The sequence below is a fragment of the Nuphar pumila genome, chromosome 16 (genome assembly GCF_984573655.1).
Source record: "Nuphar pumila chromosome 16, dmNupPumi1.hap1.1, whole genome shotgun sequence".
Classification (NCBI taxonomy): domain Eukaryota; kingdom Viridiplantae; phylum Streptophyta; class Magnoliopsida; order Nymphaeales; family Nymphaeaceae; genus Nuphar; species Nuphar pumila.
In genome coordinates, this window is record NC_143264.1 from 80519860 (window position 1) to 80533316 (window position 13457).

Genomic DNA, 13457 nt, shown 5'->3' on the forward strand with positions numbered 1-13457 from the left:
CTTCATGATGTCTTTTATATTTCATCATATAGTAGAAACTTAATTTCAATTTCAAAATTGGATAACATTGGATATTGTTTTAAGTTTGAAAATTCCAAATTGTTCATTTATAGAAATTCAATTGAAATTGGTGTTGCATTAGTTTATGATGGTTGATATAAATTTATCGTGAAGATCCAAACTCAGGAGTCCCTGACTTCTGAATATGCATTGGTTGAAAATAAACGTAATTTGATAAATGACAAATCCTACATGCTTTGACATCGAAGGTTGGGTCATATCTCTGAAAATAGAATAAAGAGACTCATAAATGAAGGAATTTTGAAATCTCTAGATTTTACCGATAATGACCCATGTGTTGATTGCATAAAAGCTAAGCATAGAAACACATATAAAGAGGGTGTCAAACGCTGTAGTGAGATATTAGAGATAGTCCATAGAGATGTATGTCGACCCTTTCTCCCCTGTTACACAAGTGAAAAATATTTTATCACCTTTATTGATGACTATTCTCGATATATGTATCTCTACTTAATCTTTGAAAAATCTAATGTTTTTCAGATGTTCAAAGAATTTAAGAAAGAAGTAGAGAAACAATCTGATAAAGTTATTAAAATAGTCAGATCTGATAGAGGTGGTGAATATTATGGTAGGTTTACTGAGATGGGACAACGGGAATGACCATTAGCACGATTTCTCAAAGAAGAAGGAATTGTGCCTCAATATACCATGCATGACAGTGCTTATTGGAATGATGTAGCTGAAAGGAAAAATTGAACGCTTAAAGAAATGATCAGGGCTATATTGAATTATTCAATACTTTCTATGAAGTTGTGGGGTGAAGCCTTAAGGATTGTTGTGCATATTTTGAATAAGGTTCCTACGAAATCTGTGCCTAAAACTTTCTACAAGTTGTGTATAGGTAGAAAACCATCACTGTCTTATATGCACATATGGGGATGTCCTGTATAGGTTAAGTTGTATAACCCCTACATTAAAGCCTTTGATCTAAGAACAACCAATAAATATTTCATTGGTAATCCAAAGATATCAAAAGGATATAAGTTTTATTACCCATCTCATTCACCACAGATTGTTGAAACAGATAAGGCAAAATTCCTTAAAGATGGTTCAGTAGGATTAAGTGCAATTCAAAACCTTGGTTTTGAGGAAGTACAGGATCCAGTTTCATCACCTGTTAAGGAAAACACCAAAAGAGACCACATTATTATTCCTAATGATGATGTGGTTAATCACCCGGTTGTTGATGCACAGATCCAAAGTGAACATATTGTGGACAATGCAAAAGAGAATGAACAAGATGAACATGTTCAATCTGAGCCTGAAGAACAACCTGTTTTGAGATCCACAAGAGTTAGGAAACCTGTCATACATCCTAATTATGTGGTGTACCTTCAGGATCCTGATGATTTTATAGATATAGATGATGACATGTTGACTTTTATGGAAGCTGTTGAAAACAAACAATCTTCGCACTGGATAAAAACCATGAAAGAAGAGTTGGACACTATGACTAATAATTAAGTGTAAAATCTTGTCGAGTTACCTAAGGAAGTAAAACCCGTAGGGTGTAAATGAGTCTTTAAGACCAAAAAAGACTTCAAAGGTAACATAGAGAGTCATAAGGCAAGATTGATTGTTAAAGGGTTCACCCAGATGAAAGGTATTGACTATAATGAGACATTTTTTCCAGTCTCAACTAAGGAGTCAATGAGAATTATTTTAGCCCTCGTAGCTCATTATGACTTAGAGCTACATCAGATAGATGTGAAAACAACATTCCTCAACGAGGATCTGAATGAAGATGTATACATGAAACAACCTCTTGGTTTCTCTGAAGATGGATCATTTGGTTTGCAAGCTTAACAAATCAATATATGGACTTAAACAGGCCTCCCGATAGTGGTATATTAAATTTTCTCAAGTCATTGTGACTTTCGGGTTTACATAAAATATTATTGATCAATGTATATACCTTAAGGAAAGTAGGAGTAAGTTCATTATATTAATGTTGCATGTGGATGACATTTTGCTTGCAACCAACGATATAAAGTTACTTTCAGAGACAACTATTTTTTGCATCACATTTTGATATGAAGGTTATAGGTGAGGCTGCTTATGTACTTGGCATTGAGATCCGTCGAGACAGAACAAAAGGTTTTCTAGGCCTTTCCCAAAGATCCTATATAAATAAGGTGTTAAAGTGATATGGGATGGAGAATTATTCTCCTAGTTCAACACACATATCAAAAGGTGACAAGTTGAACCTAAAGGATTGTCCAAAGAACGATGTTGACAAAGCACGGATGAATGCTTATCCATATGCATCAGTTGTTGGCAGCTTGCAATACGTGCAGACTTGTTCATAGCCAGATATCTCTTTCGCAGTAGGGGTGCTTGGCAGATTTCAGTTTAGCCCAGGCATAACCCATTGGAAGGCTGCTAAGAAAGTCACACGGTATTTGCAAAGGACAAAAGACTATATGCTGACATATCATAAAATTGATTATCTTGAGGTCATTGGCTACTCAGATGCGGACTTAGGAAGATGCCTTGATAGTAGAAAGTCTACTAATGGGTATATCTTACTTGCTGAGGGCATGATCTCTTAGAGGAGCGAGAAGCAGACGACCACTGCTGCTCACAACATGGAGGCAGAATTCCTAGCATTGTACGAGACTACCTCGCAGGCCATATGGTTGAAGAACTTCATATCACAGTTAAAGGTGGTTGATTCCATTGAGAAGCCACTGAAGGTCTACTGTGATAACGAAGTTGCAGTGTTCTTTTTGAATAACAATAAAAGTACTACGTCATGTAAGCATATAAAATTAAAGTACTTTATTGTTAAAGAAAGAACAGAAAATCATTTAGTGTGTATTGTCAATATTGGTACCAAAGAGATGATTGATGATCCTCTTACTAAAGGGCTAGCACCAGGATTGTATTCCGAACATGTATTGAGGATATGCTTGTTAAACTCTTTTTGACATATGTATATAAATAAAATGATCACGTTCAGTTCTTTGATTCTCGTTGTTATTTGTTTGTTGTCAATCTCATAAGGATTAAAGATTCAACTAAGGATATATAGAATATATTATAAAGGTGGATCTATTCATCAAGTCATTTCCATAAGGTTTTCTGGTTAAGGGTTTATCATTGGAACATGTGAGAGAATGTTGGGATAAGCCACCGTAAGTGGCAGTTACCCACATTGCGGATAACCTCCCGCATAAAGTGTTCCTTCCGATTTACATACGCAAAATTAGGATGGAACAATTACACAAATTGTTCCCTTTCTGTGCCTATAAAAAGGGTATCATGAGCGACCCTGATATACAAAGAAACATAGTAAAAATACAGAGGAAAAACAGGTCGAGAGCCTTACCTTTCATCCGGTGTTTTTCCATCCTGTGAGGAAATGGTGATCCTGCTCACCGACTGCTTCTATAAGCCTGCGCTCGTAGAGGGCAGCAGTCCGGCTAAGGAGTGAAACCTCCTCCCTCCTTCAGCCATTGTCCGACGCTTCCAATGGCAGCTTCAGGTATGCTCTGCCCTTGCTATTTTTGTTTTTTGTCTTTTGTTTTTTCTGTCTTTATGTGCAGGCTGAACCCAACACCATGCTCATTTTATAGGTTTTCATCTCTCTCTCTCTCTCTCTCTCTATATATATATATATATATATATATATATATATTGTAAGGAAAGTGGAAGGTACCCCCTTTTCCAGCCAGTCGCATGATTGAAGAAACGGAGTGAACGATCACTCCACAATGAATGTGCGAAGGCCATGGAAGAGATCCCCTTTTCCAGTCAGTTGAGTGATTGAAGAGACGGAGCGAACAGTCACTCCACAATGAATGTGCCAACAGCTCCCATTCGGGGATCAGACTTTCCTGGGATAGTAGTCTCTTTCATCACCTGAGGGTTCATAGATTCCTTCACCCTTGAGTTCCTTCGATCTTACCTTTTTAGGATGACAGTCTTTTTAACCGAGGATTCATAATATTCCTTATTTTCAGCCATCCTTTTCGGGGATTTGTATTTTTTTTAAGTTTTTCGACATTGAACTCCTTACTTATGGATTTTAGGAATTTTCTTATTATTATTTTCATCAATATATATATATATATATATATATATATATATATATAGAGAGAGAGAGAGAGAGAGAGAGTCGAAAGTAATTCAACATTACCACTCATGAAGATCAACAAAATGTTGAACCCATGATCTGAACAAGAACAAAAGCCAAAACAAATAAAGAAAGCACAAGAGAAAAGAACATTAGACAGATAAAATGGGCTCACGCCGGAGCCGCTTGCCCAGATTGCGACAAAGGATAGGTAGCATTAGCAGGAGGGAGTGGAAGATCACTAAGATGCATACGCAAGATCACATAAACATCTACCAAGATTTTATGCACCAGGTTTTGAATGCTAACTTGAATATGACGAAAATGAGCATCGTTTCGCGCCATCCAAACAAACCACCAAGAAGTAAGCAACCACGTCCGCCAGATGAACCTCCACCTCTTGCTGCGCCTAATATAAACCGGCCCCAAGATCAGATCTAGCGCAAAGGACTCCTCCTTAACAAATACTTCCGGATGCCTCCAGGTCCTGCTAAAGATTTCCATAAATATTGGGCAAGACCAGAACAAGTGAAACATAGATTCTTCTGCAGCTTGACAAAGCACGCACCAACTCGGGAGTTGAATGCCCCACTTCTTTAAATTACTGTGGGTCTGGATCCTATCATGCAAAATTAACCAAGCCAGGACTCTAGAACGAGGGGAAGGACCCTTCGCCCAAAGCACATCCTCGGGCAACCAATCAGCCCCTGGCGGTAGCAATGATCTATAGACTTTTTTGGTGAGAAACTCTCCGCTTGGTGCCAACGCCCACTGCAACCACTGACCAAAATTTTCGGAGACCTCAAAATGGTCTCTAAAGCAGGCTAAAGCCCTCAACCACGATTTACGCAAGTGCGAGAGCGCCAAACCTCGTGTTCCCAAATGAACCAGAATAAGAGTTGGATCCCCATATTTAGCAAGAAGAAAACTTGCACAAGGGTTATCCGGTTGGTGGGCCAACCAACATTGCTTGGCGACAAGAACAATGCTTCACAGTCTGGGCACCGGAATGCCTAAACCACCCATACGCCGAGGTAGTACCACCGAACGCCAACCAATCAAGTGACGCTTACCTTTGAGTTTACACCCAGACCATAGAAAGCCTGCCAGCAAGTGCGTCAGCTGCTTCTCTACTCCCACAGGCATCACAAACAGAGACATGAAAAATTCTGGAATAGTTGAAAGAACATGTCTGACTAAGGTTAGACGTCCAGCGCTAGAGAGATAAGACGACTGCCACGAAAGCAATTTGCGCTTCACTTTTTGAAGTGTCGGAGCCCAAGCCACTGAAGAGAGGGGCTTCACTTGTAACGGCAAGCCAAGGTACATAATAGGCAAGTCAGAAGTAGTGCAATTGAAAATTCTCTTTCCAGCTGCAAGCATATTGGCATTAACATTGAACATGGTAATAGAGCATTTGGTCTCATTTAGAGAAAGCCCGGACATGGAGAGAAAGAACTGAATGATAAGCTTGAACCTAAGCATCTGTTGAACATTTGCACGACCAAAAATGATTATATCATCAACATAAGTAAGAATATGACCCGGAACGTCAGAAACCTGCAAAGGATCAATGAAACCCGATACAACAGCCCGCTTAAGCAAGACCACAAGACCCTCAACAACTGCATTGAAGAGAGAGAGAGAGAGAGAGAGAGAGAGAGAGAGAGAGACCTGATGAAGCTAGAACCTATTAAAGTTTGAAGGTTATGCAACAGATCTCCCAGTCTGGGTCTGATTGCAGATTAGATCAAATGTAGCAGAGTTCAGTCCGGATCAAAATTTGATGGGATATACCGGATCCAACATGAAAATGGTTAAAAAAAGGGTTTATAAGTGAAAAAATGAAAATGGTTTGGATTTAATACGAAGATGAATGTAGATCCAACAGAAAATATTGATCGAAATCTCAACATGAATCTGTAAAAAGTACGAGCATTACAACAAAATCCAATCTAAATCGAAATTTGGATATTTTGTTAAGATCCAAGTCCTACAATAACGTGTCAAAGTCTGATTAAACATCCAACTTCAATTGCCTATTTGACACAAATCCAATAGCTCAACTTTTGAGTTTATGCCTTTCAATTTTGTAAAACTCCAGTTTTTTAAAGGTTGTGAAAAAAATGTTTTAATGAACTTTAAAATCTTGGGGAAAAATCCGGATTTAAAATTTTTCTCTTTTTCTTTCGGTCACCGCTCCGGCCTCTTCTCAAAGCTCCTCGTGCCGCTCCACGTGACAACTCGACCTCTCCTTCTAACAAACGCAGTGGTAGGACACATGGACAATAAATTTGGTGAGATGTGGGAACAAGGGCAAGGCATGGAGACGAGCACCCACCCCTAACCCCTTACTAGGGGTGGCAATCGTGTCGGGTTGGCGGGTCAGCATACCTCAACCCGAACCCGAACCCGACCCGTTTATTAAATGGGTCGGCTGTGGCAAACACGAACCCGACCCGTTTAATAAACAGGTAACCCGACACAACCTGCCAACCCATTTAATAAATTGGGTTGGGTCGGGTAAACGGGTTCTCAGGTTCGCGGGTCAGGTTGACGGGTCGGGTTGATCGGTCAGGTTGGAGGGTTGGGTTGGCGGGTTGACCCACCTGCCTAACCCGTTTATTAAACGGGTCAGCCGGGTTGGCGGGTTGGCATACCCCCAACCCGAACCCGACCGGTTTAATAAACGGGTTACGCGGGTCAACCAGTTTATTAAACGGGTTGGCTTAAGCCCAACCCGAACCCGCCTAAGAGGCGGGTTGGCGGGTCGTGTCAGAAATTGCCACCCCTACTGCTTACCAAATCAACTTCAACATGGACAAGTCATCAACATCACAAAGCCATAACACTGGATCAATTGCGGAGAGAAATTGGTTCAGTGGTCGCTGTTCATATTAATGCATTGATTTTTAAACAGATACTCACCCATAAAAGTGCGTAAAAGATGCATCTGACTTTTTAAAAGCTCGTACAGGATGCGTGCTAGAAATTGGTTAAATTAAATAGATTTAATTCTTTGGTTTTAGCACAGTCGTCACCAAATATCACGATTACGTAGGACATAGAAACTCGTTTATTGTTTGTATGCGTTTTTAATTATCTCGGAAACAAGAGTGGAGTTGTTTTTTTTAATGCTATGTATATATTTTGGTTTTGATTATATAATAGTTTTTTTTATGTGTAATTTACACCGAGAAACCACCTAATCAGAAACCTAATCGTACTGGCTCTGCCTGTCGTACTTACAGTCACTATCTTGGCAGCGTAAAACTCAGTGAGCTTACCCTTGCCCTTGCGTGATTGGATAATAGCTGCATTTGATAATTGATAAGCATTTAACGTTCAACCTTCGCCACCGTCGGCATTGAATAAGTTCAAGGGCGCGTTTGGATCGTGGTGCTTCGTAAGGGCATGTTTGATGCACCTTTCTCAGCGTGATTCGGACAAAAAATTAGGTTGAGAATGACAATTTTCAACAAACATTGAACTTTGTGGACAGCGTTCCGCGCGTCCGCTGCATCCATATTTGTTTGTGATTTGCGATTCAACCCACCCCCTATTACAAAATGAACAGGAACGAAAGGGATGGGAAAAAATGCATCGACGGGCACACACTCTCTCTCTGGTCAGTCTCACACTCTCTCTTTGCTGGGCTTCCACAGATCGTCTTCCACTCTCTCTTCTACAATAACCGGAGGGCTTCCACATATCGTCTTCCATACTCTCTTTTACAGTGATTGGAGGGCTTCCACAGATCGGTCTCTCACTCTCTCTCTCTGGACGATACCATCTCTCTCTCTCTCTCTCCTTCGCTTGCTATCCGTACGTGTACCCTAGATAGATGGCAGAAAGGGATTCCATGAAAGAAAATACTGAATATGTTACAAGAAACCTCTCATGAAATGAACACCACTGGTGTACCTTTTTTCCCCTTCCACCACCATGCCACCACCGGCCTCCCCATCGTCGTTCCTTTTTCGTTGCCCTTCCTTGGTAGCCGCCCAAGGCACACTACAAGAAAAACTCTAATTAGCAACAAAAAATTACGATGGATTTTTTTCGTCGTCAATTTGCGACGGATTAGCTAGAGAAAACTATCTGTCGCTAACATTCAAATTATTTGCGGACTTAACCACATAAAAAAATTCATCGAGAATCCATCGCGAATTAGCGACGACAAAATTTTGTCTCAAATTCCGTCGCAACTTTGCGCCGTCTCAGCATAAAAAAAAATTTGTCCCTACTCTGTTGCACATTTGCGACAACATTTGCGATGAAAAATTTCCTTCTCTAAGTTGTCACTAATTTTCTCGTAAATCCCTAATGCGAGTCCTTTTTCCCTTTTTGTTTCGTCAATCGCCCGACCGTCGCCCGTCTGCCTCCTGTCGCCCGTCCGTCGCCCGCCCGACCGACGACCTCCCGTCGCCCGCCTGCCCAGCACCCGTCGACCTCCGTTGGCCCGCCTGCCCGTCTGCCTCCCGTCGCTCGTCGTCTTGTCGTCGCTCGCCCGTTGCCAGGCGACCTCCCGTCGCCCGCCTGATCGGTGACCTTCCGTCGCCCGCCCGCCCGACGTCCGTCGACCTCCGTTGGCCCTCCCACCCAACCAGCGCCCGTCGACCCCTTTTTTCTTGTCTCGTTGCGCCCCCTCTGGATTTTCAGATGAGCCCTGTCCACAGGTAACCATTTCTCTTTCCCCTATGGTGTAACCGGTAACACATAAACGTAAGACTACGGGAGAGTTCGTATCAGAGAAGGCAAAAATGACAACGATATGTATTTATTGTATTAATAAACATTGTAATATACAAGTTATCATAAATATTGTAATTCTTAATTATTAATTCATACTATAATCATTACTTTGTAGGAGTTGTATGAACAATAGATGGTAGAGCGATATGGCGATGACTTCACTCAGCATTCACCTTTTGATCCTGCAGCATGGGTGACTGCAACAGGTGAACTAAAAAAGAGTCTTGTGTTCGGGTTTGAGAGTAATATGAACACTTACTAGTCGTTGCCCTCTCCAGTCACAGCTCACAGAGTTCTTCCGCCAACATCAACTCCAAACATTCAACTGACCCGCCTAATTCTTGGGATGGTGTACGCCAGCTTGTTAAGGACACAATGCGTGACTATTTACATGAAGCAATTTCCGATGTTGTCCGTAATAAGTTGTGCTGCTTTTTTAGGGACATGAGAACTTCGTCTGCAGGTGCCTCTCATATATGAAAGTTTCATATGATTTATTGCATGTCGTTAGTTTTCATGTTACTTTGATTGCCTAACCTTTCTTTTATCTTATATGATGCTGAATATAATCAGCATAGAGAAGCTGAAGGGGCAGATCGAGACAATGAAGAAGATGACGCACAAAATCTTGGTGATGATTAGATTCATGTGTTGAATTTGTTGTACCTTGTTGTTTAAAAAAAAACTGTTTGTAAATGTTCACTAGTAAATAATTAGAACTTGGCGAGAATTATAGTGGATCGATAAATTGTTTTAGTTGCTTTTTATATGTATTTTTATGTGTAATTTGCTTTTTATACACAAGAAATATAAATTGTACAAAAAATATAAATTGTATCACGAGAATTTTTTCTCGATATTTATATTTTAAACAATTTTTTTTTAAAAAAATTATTGTTTGCGACGGATATTATCCGTCGCTATTTACTATTAGCGTCCAATTTAACGATGGATTAGGGATGAATATTAATCCATTACAAAAGTGAATTGGCCAATGTTTTTGCGATGAATTTTAATTTGTCGCTACAATAGCGACGGATTTTAATCCGTCGCCAAACCAAAATCTCCGTATATTAACGATAACCTTGCGATGAATCATGGCATTCGCTAATTCGTTGTAAATTAGCGACGAAATTTGTAACCGATAGTTTGCGTCGTTAATTAGCAACTATAATTTTGCGATGAAAGTTATCCGTCGCTAAATCAATGTTAATTCGCCGCTAAACTATTTAGCTATGGATTAACGATGAATTAGCGATGGATTGAGGTCGTCGCTAATCCACAAATTTCTTGTAGTGGCAAAGCCCCTTATTCTCCCTCTTCGCCTTCCACCCACCATCCTTAACTGCGGCTGCCACCACCATCACCCTCCCACCACCTCCACCACCACTTTCTGACAGGCTCATAGTTGTCCACTAGACCGATTCTTTAGAGTTCAGACTCCTTTTTGGGAGGAATTGTTAAATTGGATTTGCTCTAAGTTCGGCGAACGGTATAGGGCAAATAGATCCGGTTCTTTTGCTTCTAATCTTAGTTGCATTTGATGAGAGATTCAGATTTTGTATTGCTCCAATGGTCTGAATCTTGTCTGAGATGGTTGTGCTTTTATATATTGCTTCTGTCTAGTTTTTTTGCATGGGGTTGATTGATTCAGTTTTATGTTGTATTTATATATTGTTTATGCTATGGTACAAATGGGAAAATAATCAGATTTGTGGCAAATTACTTTGGATGTTAAAGACAGATGTGAGATCTCAAAAAAATTAGAAATTACTTTGGATGTATTTAAGATTGTTGATGCCATTTGTGCTCACTCGAGTCGAGGATGTAAAGGGTTTAAAGTAATGTTGTTTTTAGGATTGAACCAAGCATAGCCTAATCATTGTGCCAAACTAAAATGCACTCCAAATCTTATGTTCAAGACAAACTGACTTGCTCAAAATTTGATTTCTCATATTTACTCAAATTTAAATTCAAGTTGCTATTGATTATGATCAGTTTTGCTTGCAAATGAGTTGAGACAAAGGCTATTTGATAAGAAATATTAGATAATCATTATATATAGAGGCAATAATATGTGCTTTTTTAAAGACGCTTCTTTTTATCAGGATTTGATTTGGATCCAGTTTGATATCAGACAGAGAACAATTTATTTCTCCGGTTGGTATGGTAGCAATGACCTTTAAAATTTATTTGTTCTCAGATAAGTTACATGGGGTTTGGTGAGATTTTGTTAATGCAAAAGGAAAAAAATGCTCCACTGAAAAAATCATCCCCATCACATTTTTTGCATCACAGTGTTTGAAACAATCTCATGTTTTTTATTTAAATGACACTTATTTCTGAGCTTTCATTGCATCCTTTATTATTTTCATGCTGAAGTTTTTTATCTTTTACTAATCTCTTGTTATATGTATTGGCATTCATACAGTAATTTGATAACCCGTACTATGTTCTCAATTTTTTTAAAGTAAGAATGCTTTTTCTTAGCATTTAATATATCCTTTATTTACATGTTTCATAGAATTCAGAATGGCAAATGTAACGGGTAAGGTACAAGAAGTGCAAGGCTGAGAAAATGCAATGGGGTACTCTTCGCAGTGTAGAATACCTATAATGAAATGTTCTTGAGGATTGAAAGAGAAGGCAATGAGGGTGGTGGAAAGTGAAGGAGAAGTTTGGGGTAGAACTTACCTTAGAAAAAATAAAGAACAAGTTTAAGCGTGCTAAACTCAACTTGCCAGTAATGAACAAAATCTTAAACACATAAGGCTTTGGATGGAACGTTAAAATGAAGGTGCCATTGGCAGATACAAAAATATGGATCGAGTGTGTTAAAAAAAACCCAACATAAAAAAATTATCAAAAACCTGACAAATGACATTATTTTGAACAAGCTGTGGAAATTTATGACGAATCAACTGCTATAGGCCGTTATAGGTCCATTCAATCAAAAGTACAACCACCACCACCACCATCTCCCATCAATCTCGGTGTGGAGGAATTAAACTCATCAACAAAATTTTCAAGTGATGAGATACCCACGAATAGCCCACAAAACAATTTTCAACATACCACAAACCAAAAAATCTGGGCCAGGTCTGGTTACACTTGGGTCCGAACCAAACCCGACCCGTTGACACCCCTAGTGGTAGCTGCTTAATCCCATCCATGCTTAATGAAATGCACATACGCTGAGCGTCAACGCTTTTTTTTTTTTGCAAAAAAACAGTTTTAGCAGTGCTTTTGCTCAAAAGCACCACTAAAAATAGGGATTAGCGACGCTAAAGGTCCCAGTTTAGCGTCTCTTTAAAAGCATGCTAAAAGCACATTTTGCAAAAAAAAAATAGAGTGTCCATCACGCACACGCGGTGGATGACATGCGTTTTCATTATATATATACACAAAAGGAGTATCATCGAACCCCCTTTCGTCGGACTTGAATCAGAAGCGCACTTTGCGGGCAAGTGTTTTAAAAAATAACACTTTAACGTGGTCTTTGGCCACCTCTAAAGACCTGGTTTCCGCCCAAGTCTTTAGCGGTTGGGTGTTTAACGATACACCCATCTCGCGCGCGTGTGTGTGAAACCACTGAGCTCAAAATCATAGGTTCAAGACATATCACCTCAATCTGACCACATAGATATGTTCAGCATGGTTTGTTTGCTAAGGATTAGACTTTGGATTGTGTTTTTTTTTATGTGAAAGTATGGTTTTTGAGTCATAAATTTTGGTACATTATGATCCATTAATTTTTAAAGCCATTAAAAAAACCCTGCTTATATTATAATTACATGACACAACTTATTTTCTACTAAAAAAACACTTGTAAATTACCTTCATAGGGTCCAATCTTTCTACTCAATAATTATGTACTTTCATTAGCACCAAATGTTTACCATATATGTGTGTGAAAATTGAAAGTTAAATCATATTCCATTTTCATAACAATTGAAATCCAAACAAAGAAATTGAAGTCTTTGAAAATTCAATTTGAGGAATTTAATTCCTGAACTTGGATTCCCCATGTCAATTCCTCAAACACAAGGTTGTCTTGAAATGAAGATTCGTAATAATTTAACTTTAGATTAAAGAGGAGGTAAATGCTTAAACTTCATGGAATAGAGAGGTTTTTACTCCAAAGAGCTCTTTTTGGCGCATTGTCTGCTTTCTTTTACTCGCATGTGGTACAGTTTACACTCTCCGTGCTATCGCCTATAGATCATCCAGCCCTTGCAATATTGATAATTTTATTATAAAGTCAATCCTTGTTCACTTCTTCCATCCATATTCTACTTTCCTAATTTCTCTCCTCTTTCTTGATGAAAAAAAAAAAACCAAAAGAAAAAGACCTCAATCCACGTGTGTCGTGTCCCTATGTGACCGATTCTTAATGAAAAACAGCACAAAATAGCTTATTCTTAATGAAAAACTGCACAAAAATAGCATGGGACGTGTTTTTTTTGGTGTCTCTATGTAGGGATAGCAGTGGACCGGCGAGGGTGGGAGACAAGGTCCCCACCCCCCGCTCCGTCTCAAAATC